This window comes from Aegilops tauschii, chromosome 7 (genome assembly GCF_002575655.3).
Source record: "Aegilops tauschii subsp. strangulata cultivar AL8/78 chromosome 7, Aet v6.0, whole genome shotgun sequence".
Classification (NCBI taxonomy): domain Eukaryota; kingdom Viridiplantae; phylum Streptophyta; class Magnoliopsida; order Poales; family Poaceae; genus Aegilops; species Aegilops tauschii.
In genome coordinates, this window is record NC_053041.3 from 239,426,619 (window position 1) to 239,443,911 (window position 17,293).

Below are 17,293 nucleotides of genomic sequence, written 5' to 3' on the forward strand. Positions count from 1 at the left end.
CAACCTTGCAGAGGTATGTTCTCCCAGAATAACCACCCTTTATTCTTTCGTATGTACGATGGAGTTCCCGAAGAAAGGATGTTGACTTCATCATGATGACTTGAAGCAGAGAAATGGAGACATCAACATAATGGATCGACCTCTTCAAGAAAAGCAACCAAGGCCGAAAAGATTCGTTAGAATTTCGTAAACCGATCTCCCCCCTTACTCCACCTCTTAAAATCTCGGGATGAGATTTCTTGCAGTGGAGGAGAATTGTGACGACTGGGTAATTAAGCTACAGTAATCCCCTCCTAATGTTGACATGTCATCGCACTTAATTTGCTAAACCTCACGTTGATCAAAACCCGATTCAAATTCAAGGTTAAAATAAAGTTAGATTATTATTTCTTCAAACGGTAAGACAAAAATGTTCGGTCGGTTGCAAATATTCACTAGGTAATTAACATGTAGGAACCAACATTAAATGTATTTTTAAGTTTCCCCTATAAATAATTAAAGTGGTCAAGCAGCACCTATTATGCCCTTTAAAATATGAACTTGTTTTCCAACAATTCCAAATAACCCCAAACTTTTTGGACAACACCCAAAATATCAGTAGGTAATTATGTCAGGAGTTCCAACATTAACTAAAATCGTTTAGTACCTAAACTAAGTACAAAACAGTAGCTACATAAATAAAATAGTAAAGTAAATGAAAAAGTACTAGTAAAAGGAAAGAAACCTAATTTACTGGGCCCCTTGGCCCATCTAGCGAAACGACCCAGGCTAACCCCACTTGCCTCCCACCTCTCGCTACAGGAGGCAGGGGTGCCGTGGCGGCCATCCGCCGGCGATGGCCGTGCGTGGAGACCATCCGTCCCCTGCCCCCGCTTATATAGTCATCGCCCGACATCTCCCGAACCCTAGATCGCCACCCTGCTCTCGCCCTCTCCCACGCTCGCTTTCTTCTTTCCCCACGTATGCGCGACGCCGTCGTCACCATGGGCCTACCATAGCCGTGGCCACTGACCTCCCCGGCGCTCGGGAGTTCACCCAGGAGATGCGTCGTCATCGTCTGCATCGACTACGGGGATCCATTCGGCCGGAGCCTCGCTCCACCGTCGCTATCGTCACCATCGTCACCTCCTCCCTCCTCTGTCGTCATCGCTGTGGCCTTCGATTCACGCCACCTCGTCCACCCCGTCCACGTACGAGCTCACCGTCGACCATCCCCCGGTGAGAAGCGTCAATTTCCCCTTTTCCCCATTGTTCTAGTCGTCGTAGTCCACCATCCGCCACCTACCGTGGCCGCGCCTGAAACTTACTATGTACGCGCGCTCGCCATGCTCACCGCGGTCGCCGTCCCGCTCGAGGTTGCCTGCTGCTGCTGCTGCGCTACGACGGTTGCTCTCGGCCGCTCCGGGCCACGCCCGGCTCGCCCGTGCACCACCCAGCGCCCCACTTGCTTCCTGCTGTTGTCTGCGCGCTGCTGCTTCCGCTGAAACTGCAGCTGTTGCTTTTGCTGAAACTGCCGCCTGCGCCCGTCGCGCCCCGCCTCGTTCCTGGCCGCCACCGCCGCTCGCCGTAGCAAACCCGCGACTCGGGCTCCCTTGCATCATGCCCATGGCCGCCCGAGTCCCCCTACGTCACCCGTGCCCCCTCTCGCGCATCGCATCCGCCCGCTCGCGCCGACACCGCGCTCCGCTCGCCGCTGCCCTCGCTGCAGCGCTGCTGCCGATGCTTCTGCGCTGCTGCCCTTGCTGCTAGCCGCCGCTCGTCTGCGCCGTCCACTGCCTAGCCTCGCACCACTGTGGCCCCGCCCGCTGGCCGCGCTTGGTGCCGCCCCGCTCCTGCAGCCCCCACCTCGCCGCCGCCCGGTCCGGCCCCAACCGCACGCCCGCCCTGCATCGTGGCCACTGCTCCGCCGCACCGGCCCTGCCGGCAACCACCCGCCCCGAGGCCGCCACCGGCCGTGGGCATGGCCTCGCCGTCCCTGCGGACGAGTGCCCGCTCGGCCCTCATACGGGTCGGGCGCCTGCAGCGCCCCAGCACCCGTACCCGCCCTGATTGGCCTCTCTGCCACTGGACAACGGGGCCCACGCCCCTGAGAACGATTAAATAAAGAAATAAAGTAAATAATAATAGTATTAAAAAAAATTAATTAGCTTAATTAACTTGATTAAATTAAACTAATTAAACCTAATTAGTATAATATCCTAATTAGTCCAACTAATTTGTTAGGTTCGAAAAACGGAGAATGACATGTGGGACCTAGTGGTCTGTTGACTAGTCAAAGCCCACAGTTGACTGCTGACTAGGCAGTCAACTGGGCCCCACTGTCAGCCTCTTTGTTGCCCTGCTGTGTACACTTTGCGTGTGCACGTAGCAAATTCTTCTTTATTTTCGAATTTGAATTAATTCCAGAAAATCATATAAGACTTCGAAAAATCATAGGAAATAATGTGTAACTCGGATGAAAAAACTTTATACATGAAAGTTGCTTAGAACGACGAGACGGATATAGATACACTCTCCGTTCGTCTGCCACACATCCCTAGCATAGCGAACGTGCAACAATCCACCTCCGGTTCATCTGTCCGAAAACGTCAAACACCGGGAATTCTTTCGCGGATGTTTCCCCCCTTCGCGGGTATCGCCACTACGACATTAGGTCACCCCTAGCACCGCGTATTGCCATGTTATGCTTTGTATTGCTTTGGTTGCTCTATTATTTATTTGTGTTCCCCCTCCGTTACTTCTTTCCGATAGACCCCGAGACCGCTGCCGATACCCCTGTGATCGACTGCGGTGTTGATGACCCTTCCTTCTTGCCAGAGCAACCAGGAAAGCCCCCCTTGATCACCAGATATCGCCTATTCCTTCTCTCTAGTGCTTGCATTAGAGTAGTGTAGCATGTTACTGCTTTCGGTTAATCCTATTCTGCTGCATAGCCTGTCATTGTTGCTACAGTTGTTACCTTTACCTGCAATCCTAAATGCTTAGTATAGGATGCTAGTATTCCATCAGTGGCCCTACATTCTTGTCTGTCTGCCATGCTATACTACCGGGCCGTGATCACTCGGGAGGTGATCGTGGGTATATACTTACATACATATTATATGATACATGTGGTGACTAAAGTCGGTTCGGCTCGTAGAGTACCCGCATGTGATTCCGATGTGGGGGCTGAAAGGACAGGTGGCTCCATCCAGGTAGTGGTGGGCCTGAGTTCCCGACGGCCCCCGACTGTTACTTTGTGGCGGAGCGACAGGGCAGGTTGAGACCACCTAGGAGAGAGGTGGGCCTGGCCGTGGTCGACGTCCGTGGTTACTTCATAATAACACGTTTAACGAGATCTTGGTATTTGATCTGAGTTGGGTCGTTGACCTTATACGCACTAACCGCCACGTGGGACAAGATATGGGCTACCGGCGTCGTGGTATCAGCAGAAGCCTTCGTGACGTCAGCGACTGAGCGGCGCGCGCCGGATTGGACTGGAACGCCTGCTCTTGTATTAGGGAGGCTAGGTGTTCTTCCGGCCGCGTTCGCAACGTGCAGGTGTGCAATGGGCGATGGGCCCAGACCCCTACGCCATAGGATTTAGACCGACGTGCTGACCTCTCTGTTGTGCCTAGGTAGGGCTGCAATGTGTTGATCTTCCGAGGCCGGGCATGACCCAGGAAAGTGTGTCCGGCCAAAGGGGATCGAGTGTGTCGAGTAATGCGGTGCACCCCTGCAGGGAAGTTTATCTATTCGAATAGCTGTGATCTTCGGTAATAGGACGACTTGGAGTTGTACCTTGACCTTATGACAACTGAACCGGATACTTAATAAAACACACCCTTCCAAGTGCCAGATATAAACCGGTGATCGCTCTCACACAGGGCGACGAGGAGAGGATCGCCGGGTAGGATTATGCTATGCGATGATACTTGGTGAACTTACCATATACTCTCTTCTACATGCTGCAAGATGGAGGCTGCCACAAGTGTAGTCTTCAATAGGATTAGCTACCCCCCTCTTATTCTGGCATTCTGCAGTTCAGTCCACCGATATTACCCCTTTACACAGATACCCATGCATATGTAGAGTAGATCCTTGCTTGCGAGTACTTTGGATGAGTACTCACGGTTGCTTTTCTCCCTCTTTTCCCCCTTTCCATTCTACCTGGTTGTCGCAACCAGATGCTGGAGCCCAGGTGCCAGACGCCACCGTCGATGACGACTCCTACTACACCGGAGGTGCCTACTACTACGTGCAGGCCACTGACGACGACTAGGAGTAGTTTAGGAGGATCCCAGGCAGGAGGCCTGCGCCTCTTTCGATCTGTATCCAAGTTTGTGCTAGCCATCTTAGGGCACCTTGTTTGCTTTATGTCTGTACTCAGATATTGTTGCTTCCACTGACTCGTCTATGATCGAGCACTTGTACTCGAGCCCTCGAGGCCCCTGGCTTGTATTATGATGCTTGTATGACTTATTTTATTTTTAGAGTTGTGTTGTGATATCTTCCCGTGAGTCCCTGATCTTGATCGTACACGTTTCCATGTATGATTAGTGTACGATTGAATCGGGGGCGTCACACCCCAGGCCGGACGAAGTGGCGCGACACCAAGGAGAAGCACCTGAAGCAGCAGCTGCTTCAGCGGACCACCAAGCCCCTGAAGCCGAAGCCCTTGCAGAGACACCTAAGCTCTTGGAAGCCAAAGACTTCATCAGCTCTCCCGCCCTCGTCGAGCACCCGGTGTACTTCATCAGCACAGTGCTACAGGATGCGAGGGCACGGTACCCCATGCCTCAGAAGATCCTGCTCGCGCTCCTGGTGGCCTTGCACAAGCTGCGCCACTACTTCCAGGGTCACCCCATCAAGGTCGTCTCGGCTTACCCTCTGAAAAGAGTGCTCAGGAGCCCAATGCAGCCGGGCGGGTCGCCGAATGGAACATCGAGCTGCAAGCGTTTGACTTGGAGTTCAGCACAACCGGGGTCATCAAGGGGGCCGCGCTCGCAGATTTTGTGGCTGAAGGTACCGACGCCCCAGAACTTGAAGCAGGTGAGGACCAATCCCTATCTCCAGGAAGTGAAGCGCTGGACGGCTGGGTCATGTACTTCGACGGCGCATTCTCACGCCAGGGCGCGGGGGCTGGAGCGGTGCTCATCTCGCCCACCCAGGACAAGCTCTACTACGTCGTGCAGCTCTGCTTCCAGTAGGGCGAGAAGGTCTCCAAAAACATAGCAGAGTACGAAGGCCTCATAGCTGGCCTCAGGGCTGCGGTGGCCCTGGGGGTGAGGCGTCTCACCATCAATGGCGACTCGCAGCTCCTCGTCAACTTCTCCAACAAGGTTTATGAGCCAAAGGACGAGCACATGGAGGCATACCTCGCAGAGGTGCGCAAGATGGAGAAGCAGTACTCGGGTCTGGAGTTACAGCATGTGTCCCGTGGCACCAACAAGGAAGCTGATGACATCTCCAGAAGAGCATCCAAGTGACTACCCCAAGAGCCTGGCGTCTTTGAGGAGTGGCTCTTCAAGCCATTAGCAACGCCACCGCTCTCAAGAACAGTGCAGCCTCGCGAGGAGCTGCCTCAACCACCTGCCTCAGGAGCCCCGGCCTGCGGCCCGACCTCGGGAGTGCGCTTGCTCTTGGTGCTCGAACCTCAGGAGGGATGCTGGATCAAGGAATACCTGACGCAAGGAACATTGCCGGAAGAGGAGGAAGACATGGAGCGTGTGGCCCGACAAGCCACGGCATATTGCATCCGAGATGGTGAGTTATACAGGAAGCGACCAAATGACGTTTCCTTACGTTGCATCTCCAGGGAGCAAGGAAGAGAGCTGCTGGCCGACATACACGACGGGGACTGCAGGCACCACTCGTCGTCACGAACCCTCGTCAGCAAGGTGTTTCGCAGTGGATTCTACTGGTCCACGGCACTTAACGACGCGACTGAACTGGTGAAGTCCTGCGAGGCCTGCCAGTTCCACGCCAAGCAGATTCATCAACCGACCTAGGGCCTCCAGACCATCCCACTCACATGGCCGTTCGCGGTCTGGGGGCTGGACATCCTGGGCCCGTTCCCTCGAGCGCCAGGGGGCTACCGATACCTCTACGTTGCCATCGACAAGTTCACCAAGTGGGCGGAGGTGGAAGCCATCCGCACCATCCAAGCCGGCTCTGCGGTCAAGTTCATCAAGGGTCTCGTGAGCCGCTTCGGGGTCCCCAACCGCATCATCACCGACAATTGCTCGCAGTTCACCAATAATCTCTTCAAAACATATTGTGCTAACCTTGGAACGCAGATCTGCTACGCTTCGGTGGCGCACCCCCGGAGCAATGGGCAGGCCGAACGCGCCAACGCAGAGGTCCTGAGGGGCCTCAAGACCAGGACCTTCAAAAAGAAGCTCGAGGCCTGCGGCAGGGGCTGGTATGACGAGCTCCAGTCCGTGCTGTGGTCCATCTGCACCACCGCCACCAAGCCAACGGGCGATACCCCGTTCTTCCTCGTCTACGGAACAGAAGCGGTCCTCCCTCACGAGGTCAAGCATCGCTCCGCACGGGTCCTGGCATTTGATGAAACGCAGCAGGATGCCACGCGGGGGGTGGACCTCGTGCTGGGGGAGGAACGCCGCCGCGAAGCTGCACTACGGGCGGCAAGGTATCAGCAGGCGCTGCGGCGGTACCACTGCCGCAACATCTTCCCCGGGATGCTCGAGGCGGGTGACCTCGTCCTGAGGCGGGTCCTCTCTAGGGAAGGGCTGCATAAGCTCTCACCCATGTGGGAGGGCCCGTTCAAGGTCGTCCATGTCTCCAGGCCTGGCGCCGCGCGCCTGGAGACACAGGACGGGGTACCCATCCAGAACGCCTGGAACATCCAACACCTCCGGAAGTTCTACCCATGAAGAAAAGCCCAGCGCCTGTGAAGAAGCCCCAGTGCCTGTGAAGGTGTCCGCTCATGACACTCTCACGTAATAATGACTGGGGCTGTACACGCCCTGGAGTCTCAGGAGTGTCGCCCTCGGGCCTCGGGGGCTCCCTCCCACGTCTTAGTGGCAGCACTTAGCTCCGCGCTGGTGAGAAGACTTGAAGACTAGACTAGGTGCCGGACGTGGCTTTTCATTTGCTTTCCGTATTTGGCTCGCCCCTCTTTAATTGAAGTTTCCTTCTGGTGTTCTCGGCTAGTTTCGTTCCGTTGCCTTCTGCCTCTGTTTGCTTGTTCGGCTTGGCCTGTACTCTCTCACACATTCCTCGCGAGGGGGCTGGACAGGTGCCCTCACGAACGTTTTTCTTCCCTCGTGAGCATTTTTTCTTGTTCTGCCTTTCGTCTGCTTTTCGCGAGGCACCCTCATTCGAGCCCACAAGCTGCCGCACTTCTTCTAATTCGTGCCCCACGGGTACCGCGATACAAAGCGCAGGGTCAAGGCCAGCGGTGCCTGCGACCAAGGCTCGGGAAAACGTTAAGCCTCCTAACGAGTTTTTTCTATAGTTCCTAAGCGCCTACCAGGCCAAGGGGGCCTCGACAGGCACCAGGAAGCGAGCGCCTCATGGAGAGGAGACTGCTCCAAGCACGTCAAGCTAAGTTATCCTTACATAAGGCACGACACAACATAGGGACGATAAACATAGCATAATAACTGGGAAATCATAGTTCGTTGCACGCCCCTCCGGGGCCCCATACCGACTTCTTTCTCGATGCAGGAAGGAAAGGAAGAACAAAATAAAAGTGGCGCCTACCCCTACAGCGATCCACGGGGGCGGCTCTTGGCGCCGTCCTAAGCTCAGCCAGCCCCTCCTCGCGCTTCACGGAAGCGCGGCGACGAGACGACCCTCTGCCACCTTCGAAGCGGGCGCGGCGGCTGGTCGTAACCACCGCTGCTGGAGCTGTCGCCGGGGGAAGAGCCGCCGTAGCTGGACGAGACGCGGTCGACGCCAAGGGCGGGTTCGCCCTCATCCTCGTCGCGACCATCGCCAAGTCCGAGCACCTCGTCGCCGTCGTTGACCTCGGGGCAGCACCCGGCGCGGCGACCATCCTCCCCAAACACCCTCACGTAGAGGGTTGCATCGCCGTCGTACTTGAAATGAAGGGTGCACCGCCTGCCCAGGTCACGCGCGCGGGCAAACGTCTGCCAGCCGCGGGCCAGGGCTATGTTGCCCGCGATAGAGACCTTAACCGCGACCCAGGAAGCCCTGCTGCTACAGCCGTCCGCCTGCAGCCATAGCCCACCTGGACCTGCGGCCGGCAGCTCATCGACAAAGAAGCGCGGGAGCTGAAGCCAGTTGCCGGCCGGGTCCTCCGACCAAACGACGAACTCCGTCAGCACCTTCGCCGAGTGGAAGCGCGGCCGGGGATGCCGTGCGACCACGGCGCGTCCCCCTTCATCAACAGGGCTGCCGTAACCGGAGCAACCCCTGCCATGCGAAGCGGCACCGCCGCGGCCGCGGGGAGCCGCGGTGGGGGTCGCAGTGTGCTTACGGGGACGGCCACATCCACGCTTGGGCACCGGAGAGCCGGGCCCTTCGCGAGAGGCCTTCCCCTTCTCCGCGGCGGAGAACCTCTTCGATGGCGCCATTGGTGTCGCTGCTGGCAATGGAGCAAGGGGGAAGAAGCGAGGGGAACGGGAAGAGATGGGCGACGGGGGCTCTGCCCCCCTCCCCATTTATAGCAGGAGAAGGCCAACCAACGCCCCCCACGATCACAGGTAATGATGGTTTTTCCTTGCATGTCGCAGGGACTTGTCAAGTCGGGCAGTTGCCGAGGCAGCGTGGGGAAGTGGAGACGCCCACGTCAATCAACCGCCACGCGTCGACCAAGGCTGCAGGTTGTTGGGGCCCGCGACGCTCCGCACTTGCCCTTTGGCTTCGCCTCGAAGCCAAGTCCGAGCGCGCCTTGGGCCCGAGGGCTACTGTCGGCATTCTAGGAACGGGGGTCCCCAGACATACCTGCCTGCGGCCCATGGTGTGGCTCTGCAAGCGGGCCCGTACGGCCCATCTTCACCAACAAGCTTTCAAGACCCTCGCGAGGGGCCAAGCCTCACGAGGCGTACGACACAAGACCTCCTCAGGAGCGGCCTCACCAGGCTGGCTCGCGAGGGGCGGAGAGATCAAGGCAAGGCAAACCTCGCGAGGTTCTCGTGACGTGAGCCATGACGATCGAGACCAAGCGGGCGCCAGCGCGCACAGTGTCCTTGTTTCCTCTTTGGTGCTAAGGAGGCAAGCGCAGGCGAGGAGTACCGAGGCGTCAAGCAAAGGTTTCCCTATCGGTGCAACGAGACCAAGACCAGCAGGACGGCAGGACGGAGGTCTTCATGGAGCCCAAGACGGCGTCACCACCAGAGCCTTTAGCAGGCGAAGACTACTTTTGTCAGGATAAGCTCTACTAGCTGTCACCTTTCCGCTCAATATTTGGGAAGAGGACCAGGGCCTCTATAAATAGGATTAGCCACCATAGTAGGAGGAGAGATCTCATCTTGATCGAATCCTCGTTCACGCAAGATCACCAAGCACAAGAGAACCTCACCTCAGGAGGCTGTTGTTCCCCTTGTACTGTTCATCCTCAGCCCGAGAGGCAATCCACCACCACCACACTAGAGTAGGGTATTACACCACAACGGTGGCCCAAACCAATATAAATCTTGTGTCCCTTGTGCTGCGAGTTCATTGAGCTAGTCTAGAGATCGCGAAGCGTGTGAGGGCGTGATCTGTGAGGGAGAGATCTTCGCGCGCACCCCAGTGTTCGAACCTTAAGGGTTTTTCCGGAACCCGAGATCCGATACATTACACCTACCTTTTTAGCCTTTAGCAATTTTTGCATCTATTATTTGCGTAGTTGAATTTTTAGTTGCATCCATCCTAGAAATAGTGCTGGTTTAGATCAGTGTGAGAGAAAATTGTCTACTAGATCTAACCTTGTTTTTGTCCATCATATTTTTCCGCCACAACTTCGTTCCAAAAAAAACAAGATTGCATCGGATTGTTTTCAGTATTGCCTATTCTTACATGCAATCCGAGTCCACGGTCGCGTCAGTTTAAAAAGTCCTTTGTTGTCCGCCGTTTTCTAGGCATACACGCGTTTTTCTACGATAGTAATCAGGACAAGATCAACCCTTTGCGCGGTCTCTCAGACGCGGTGTCTGTCTCTCCGCGCCGCTTAGCCACAGGCTACCACGCCAGCCGGCAGACATCCCGCGCTGGTTGTCTGCCTCCACGCGCGCCTCAACCATCAATATCCCCCAGCTTCTCCTGTGCATTACGCACTAGTTGTACTACTCCTAGCTAATCTTAACTCCAAGTCACATCTAGCTAGCTTTCATAGTCTGCTTTCCTTGCTCTAGCACTCGGCCAAGGCACTTTTGTTTCTTCTTTTGGCCAATTTGTGTATGTGCCATCTCGGGTATACTCGCTAGTAACCGGCTTGAAAAAAGAGAGAAAAAAAGAAAAGAAAAAGAACAAAAAAAGTTAAAAGAAAAAGTTGCAAAAAATCAGGCCGGCTAGCATCTGTTTTGGGCTGATATTTTCTTTTCTAGACATTCTTTTGCTGCTACAGTGTTCATCACCGCGTCATTTATCATCTGCTTTCGAGCTTTATTATACATGGCGTTTATACCTCACTTATATCTAGCTACTTAGAGCTATCATATTTTCATCGGTTTCCACTCCCTTGATTCAGTATCTAGGCTTAGATTGTTTTATCTCTTACTAGTCGACTGCCAGCACTAGTTAGGAGTTTGAGCAATTATTCAACTTGCAGTACTTTTTGCTTAATTGTGGCACATATTGTGAGTTGAGGAAACCTTCACCAAGCTTCACCAAGCTATATCAATCTTTTGATAACTTTGACATCGCCAACGGCCGGCGACCACTGCAGCACGGTAAGAATTGGTAAGAGCTTGGTAATTGCTCGAGAGTTGAGAGACATTTTACACCGCCTCACCATAGTTACCGTAGGAGCAATATACTTGTGATTTTGTTCTTGTTTCTTCCTAACCATGGCAGGTGATGAAGATAACATGAAAGCCACGGTGGCACGCCTTGAGGAGGATGTGCATGCATACACCGAGTGGTTCACATCGTTCGAGGGCGCACTTGATAAGCGTCTCAAGTCGATCGAGGATGGCAATGAGACATTCACTCAAACACTTGCATCTATTATGAAACGTCTCGATGCCCAGGATGCTCGTTTGGGTGCCGCCTCCACTTCGGCTCCGCGTCTTCCAGCCACCAACACAGGTCTACAACGAGCTTGTCGGGTGCCCCCAGGAGACCCAAGGCACCCTCTTTCATACACTGATGCCATCGACAAGCCCCGTCCTCGCAACGCCAACTCGATGACAACCATGATGGTGATTCTGAGGATCCTGGTGCAGTTAACGCTAACAATGATCATGGTCATCGTCGACTACACAATAATCAACAAGGTATGGGACGACACCAGTGTCCTCAGGTATGTGGCCATGACAACTCTTTGGGTCGAATTAAATTTGTCATGCCTCCTTTTGATGGGAAATATGATCCGGATGTTTATCTTGACTGGGAATTATTAGTTGATCAAAAATTTGCTTTCCATGATTTTCCCGAGGATAAAAGAGTTAGGGCTGCAACTAGTGAGTTTAGTGATTTTGCTTCTGTTTGGTGGAGAGGACATTGTCGTAAACATCCTAATAATATTCCTACCACTTGGGAAGCTTTGAAATTAATAATGCGTCACCGTTTTGTTCCTGGATATTATGAGCGTGACTTGCTAAATAAACTACAACGCTTGAACCAAGGATCTAAATCGGTGGAAGACTATTATCAAGAATTACAAATGGGCATGTTATGTTGTGGTTTAGTTGAGACCGAGGAAGCCTCTATGGCTAGGTTCTTGGGTGGATTGAATAGAGAAATTTATGACATACTTGCTTATAAGGATTATCATTCAATGACCCGTTTATTCCATCTTGCTATACATGTTGAACATGAAGTGCAGGGTCGCTCGAGAATACGTTCTAATTTTTCTGCAGGTTGTACCTCTACATGGGCGCCATGCACCCCTGCTGCCCCATCCACTCGCACCTCTACGACGGCACTTGCAACCTCTCGACCAGGGCCTACTTCATCAACTTTGGCATCACACACTTCGGCACCAATGAAAAGTACTCAGCCAACTCCAACAAAAAGTTCATCATCATCATCCGCTTCCTCCAAAAGAACAAAGGATATCCAGTGCCACACTTGTAAGGGATTTGGCCATGTCATGAACGAGTGTCCTAATAAGTGTGTATTGATCATTCTTGAAGACGACGAGTACGACTCAGCTAGTGATTTTGATGAAGACACATATGCCTTGCTCACTGCACATGATGACGATGACACAAGGCCGGCGCAAGAGGAAGAACATGTGACCGCCGAAGACGCCGATAAGTACATGAGTCTCATATCACATCGTGTCCTTGGTGCTCAGATTGTCAAAGCAAAGAAGGATCAACGTCACAACCTTTTCCACATCAAAGGAGTCGTGAAGAAGCATTCTGTTCGCATAATCATTGATGGAGGGAGTTGTAACAATTTAGCAAGCATTGACATGGTGGAGAAGCTCTCCCTACCTTCCCGACAACATCCACAACCTTACTACATTCAATGGTTTAATGATGGTGGAAAGGTAAAGGTAACACGCATGGTGAGAGTTCCCTTTTCTTTAGGTTAATACCATGATACTATTGACTGCGATATTGTGCCTATGCAAGCTTGTTCTATGTTACTAGGAAGGCCATGGCAATATGATAAACAATATTTACATGATGGTAGAACTAATCAGTACACTCTCACACATAATGGAAAGAAAATCATTCTACACCCTATATCTCCTGAGCAAATTTAAAAGATGATCTTGCTAGGGCTAGTAGAAACACAAATATTGAGCGTACTAAATCTGAAAATCAGAAAGTTGTTGATGAGTTAGAACAATTTAATAAGATACACAAATCTGATCCTAGCACATCTAAAGAAATTAAATTGAAAGGTGCTTCTTTCTTAGCTACATGTGCTGAAATTTTTGAGTTAGATGCTCAAACTGATGAATGTTATGCTCTTATATGCAAAGAAGTTTTGTTTTCATTTGAGGATATGCCTCCTTCTTTGCCTCCTGTTGTCGCTAACCTTTTGCAGGAGTATCATGATGTTTTCCCAAAGGAAGTACCACCGGGGCTGCCACCTATGAGAGGAATTGAACACCAAATTGACTTGATACCTGGCGCCTCATTACCCAACCGTGCGTCGTACTGGACTAATCCAGAGGCGACTAAGGAGATTCAGCGAGAAGTTCAAGAACTACTCGAAAAAGGTTACATTCATGAATCCCTTAGTCCATGTGTTGTACCAATTTTACTTGTTCCTAAAAAAGACGGTACTTTGCGTATGTGTGTTGATTGTAGAGCCATCAATAATATTACAATTCGATATCGTCATCCTATTCCTAGATTAGATGACATGCTTGATGAACTCAGTGGCTCAGTTGTGTTTCCTAAAGTGGACTTGCGTAGTGGCTACCATCAAATTCGTATGAAACTAGGTGATGAATGGAAAACTGCTTTCAAAACTAAATTTGGTTTATATGAGTGGTTAGTTATGCCTTTTGGATTGACTAATGCACCTAGTACTTTCATGAGACTAATGAATGAAGTTTTGCGAGCTTTCATTGGACGATTTGTGGTAGTATACTTTGATGATATTTTGATTTATAGTAAGTCACTAGAGGAACACTTAGACCATTTGTGTGTTGTTTTTTCTGCTTTGTGTGATGCACGTTTATTTGGTAATATTGAGAAGTGCACTTTTTGGACGGATCGAGTCGCTTTTCTTGGCTATGTTGTGACAGCACAGGGAATTGAAGTTGATAAAGCCAAGGTTGAAGCGGTCCAGAGTTGGCCGACCACTAACTCGGTCACACAGGTATGAAGTTTTCTCGGACTTGCTGGGTTCTACCAGCGGTTCGTGAAGGATTTTAGTACCATCGCAACGCCGCTCAACGAGCTCACAAAGAAAAATGTGCCATTTATCTGGAGCGACGCACAAGAAGAAGCCTTCAATATTCTTAAAGATAAGCTCACACACGCACCTTCGCTGCAATTACCTAATTTCAATAAGATGTTTAAATTTGAATGTCATGCTAGCGGCATTGGCCTAGGCGGTGTTTTATTGCAAGAAGGAAAACCAGTAGCATACTTTAGTGAAAAGATCAGTGGGCCTAGTCTGAATTATTCAACATATGATAAAGAACTTTATGCACTAGTTCGGACTTTGGAGACATGGCAACATTATTTATGGCCTAAGGAGTTTGTCATACATTCTGATCATGAATCACTCAAACATATTAGAAGTCAAAGTAAACTGAACCGTAGACATGCAAAATGGGTTGAATTTATTGAATCTTTTCCTTATGTTATTAAGCACAAGAAAGGGAAGGAGAATGTTATTGCCGATGCATTGTCTAGACGCTATACCATGTTATCACAACTTGACTTCAAAAAAATTGGACTTGAAACTATAAAAGAGCAATACGCTAATGATGTCGATTTTAAAGATATATTGCTCAACTGCAGAGAGGGAGAACTTGGAACAAGTTCGTCGTCAATGACAGATTTTTTTGTGCTAATAAGCTATGCATCCCAGATATCTCTGTTCGTCTTTTGTTGTTTCAGGAGGTGCATGGTGGAGGACTTATGGGACATTTCGGCGTCAAGAAGACAGAAGACATTCTTGCTGGTCATTTCTTCTGGCCAAAAATGAGAAGGGATGTGGAGAGATATGTTGCACGCTGCACGACATGCCAAAAAGCTAAGTCACATTTGAACCCACATGGTTTATATATGCCTCTTCCTGTTCCTAGCACTCCTTGGGAAAATATATCTATGGACTTTGTATTAGGACTGCCTAGAACACGACGGGGGAGGGATAGTATATTTGTTGTTGTCGATAGATTCTCTAAGATGGCACATTTTATACCTTGTCATAAAAGTGACGATGCTACTCACATTGCTGATTTGTTCTTTCACGAAGTAGTTCGTTTGCATGGTGTGCCATACAATTGTTTCTGATCGTGACACAAAATTTCTTAGCTACTTTTGGAGGGTGTTGCGAACAAAATTGGGGACTAAGCTTTTATTTAGTACTACATGTCATCCTCAAACTGATGGTCAAACGAAGTGGTTAATCGTTCATTGTCTACTATGCTTAGGGCTATTTTAAAAAATAATTTAAAAATGTGGGAAGAATGTACCTCATGTAGAGTTTGTTTATAATCGTTCAGTTCATTCTACCACAAAGTTATGCCCTTTTGAGATTGTTTATGGATTTATACCTCGTGCGCCTATTGATTTATTACCTATTCCATCTTCGGAGAAGGTAAACCTTAATGGTAAAGAATGTGCTGAGTTAGTATTAAAAATGCATGAGATGACTAAAAAAATATTAAACGCATGAATGCCAAGTATAAACTTGCTGGTAGTCAGGGTCGAAAAAGAATTGTGTTTGAACCAGGTGATTTAGAATGGTTGCATTTGCGAAAAGAACTTTCCCTGATTTACGGAAGTCAAAATTAATGCCTCGTGCGGATGGACCATTTAAAGTGCTTGAAAAAATTAATGATAATGCATATGAGCTTGATCTAACTGCAGATTTTGGGGTTAGTCCCACATTTAAGATTACAGATTTAAAACCATACCTTGGTGAGGATGATGAGCTACCGTCGAGGACGACTTCAATTCAAGACGGGGGATGATGCGGACATCTCTTCTACTGTTAAACCCGTCGCAAATCCTACATCAGTTATTCCATTTGGTCCTATGACTAGAGCGCATGCCTGACGATTACATGGCCAGGTACTATCGCTCCTTTATACACATGATTTGACTGACGCAAATACGATACTACACTCATGTTCTAATTTGCTTGTACTCAGAAATAAAGGAGAGATTAGAGATGAAGACAACTGTACACTCAAATCAGATGAATTAACAGTGCATGCATCTCCACCACCGAATCAATTCCATTCACCAAGCATGTCACGTGCATGCACATGCATGAAGTGCACAAGGACCAATGGATTTGGGTTAATGAGCAAGGATCAGCCACAAACGTGGTCTTGGACTTCTTGGCTGCGCCAGGTGCTTCTACACACGCGTCGTCTTGCAATCTGCATGCCACGTCAGCCTCTGTAGCCGGACCACGACCGCCAGTCCGGATGGGACACAACGACGGACGCGACCGCACGTCTACTCTTAATAAATAGTAGTCTAGATCAGGGTTTAGACTCGGGTTTTATTGTATTGTTTAGCCATCGCTACAATTTCGTATCTATGAGATGTGTAGGACTACCGCCTTGTCAGATCCATAGTGGAACCCCAACTTTTGATCTAGTTCGTGTGCTTAATTTTTCATCCGCAATTTCAGATTGCAATTCACCTTTGTTCTTGCCGGTTCTTCAGTTGCTTGTAGGAACTCGAACCTCGTTGTTCAGGTTGATCGTGCCGACGGCAAGGTCAATAACCATCGGAGATTGGTTTAGCGATTGTCGAGCCGTATCGTTGGGTACGGTATAGCCGGATCATCAAGGTCAAAATCCAACAAATCGATAGTTATCCCCACTCTCATTGAAAGATCGGGCCGCCGTCACATCAAGGCCTTAGGAGCTTCTTCAAATGCATCAATCTCCTCTTAAAGCTTGTCCTTGCCTTTTAGCTTGTGGTCTTGTGGTGGAAGATCATCTTGAGCTTTTGTCCCTTTGAAGGAAGTAGGATCATACTTCTCTTGTTGAGCAACAAACTTCGTCTTGGGGTATTGATCTTCTTCCCACTCAACTCCATTGGCATTGAACTTTCGTTCAAAACCAACACCTCGATTCTTCCAGTGTCTTCCTTGCTTGCGTACAATTTCCTCAAATTGCTTACTTCCGGCAAGGCTCTTGTAAACACCTTTCTCTGTATTCCCTTCAATAAGCTATTTTCTTGCTCAAGTGTAACTTGGCTAAGAGAATCATTAGTGGAATCAAGAGAACTACTAGAAGCAACAATATTGGATTTAGCATGATTATTGTTACTACTAGAAGAAGAATCTTTCTTACTCTTGTTGCTAGATTCTATTTGTGGCATGTAAGTAGGCAAGAGTAAACACTTGGCAATGTAAGAAGAACTTTTCTTACGAAGATCATCATCAATTTCTTTTAAGAACCCATGCTCTTGCTCTAGGTTGGCTTTTCAAAGCGTAGCTTCTCATCTTCCAAGGTAGTTTCATGAGCTAACTTAAGAGTGTTTAGTTCTTTAGTAAGATGCTCAATCTCCTTCTT

General features: G+C 50.1%; 1 long non-coding RNA gene across 1 annotated transcript; it reads left to right on the plus strand.

The window, feature by feature from the left end:
• Nucleotides 1-815: 815 nt before the first annotated feature.
• On the plus strand, nt 816-4,483 carry LOC141026352 (uncharacterized). The gene is made up of 2 exons (XR_012188323.1): nt 816-1,218; nt 4,167-4,483. It is a non-coding gene; the product is annotated as an uncharacterized lncRNA (long non-coding RNA).
• Nucleotides 4,484-17,293: the final 12,810 nt, after the last annotated feature.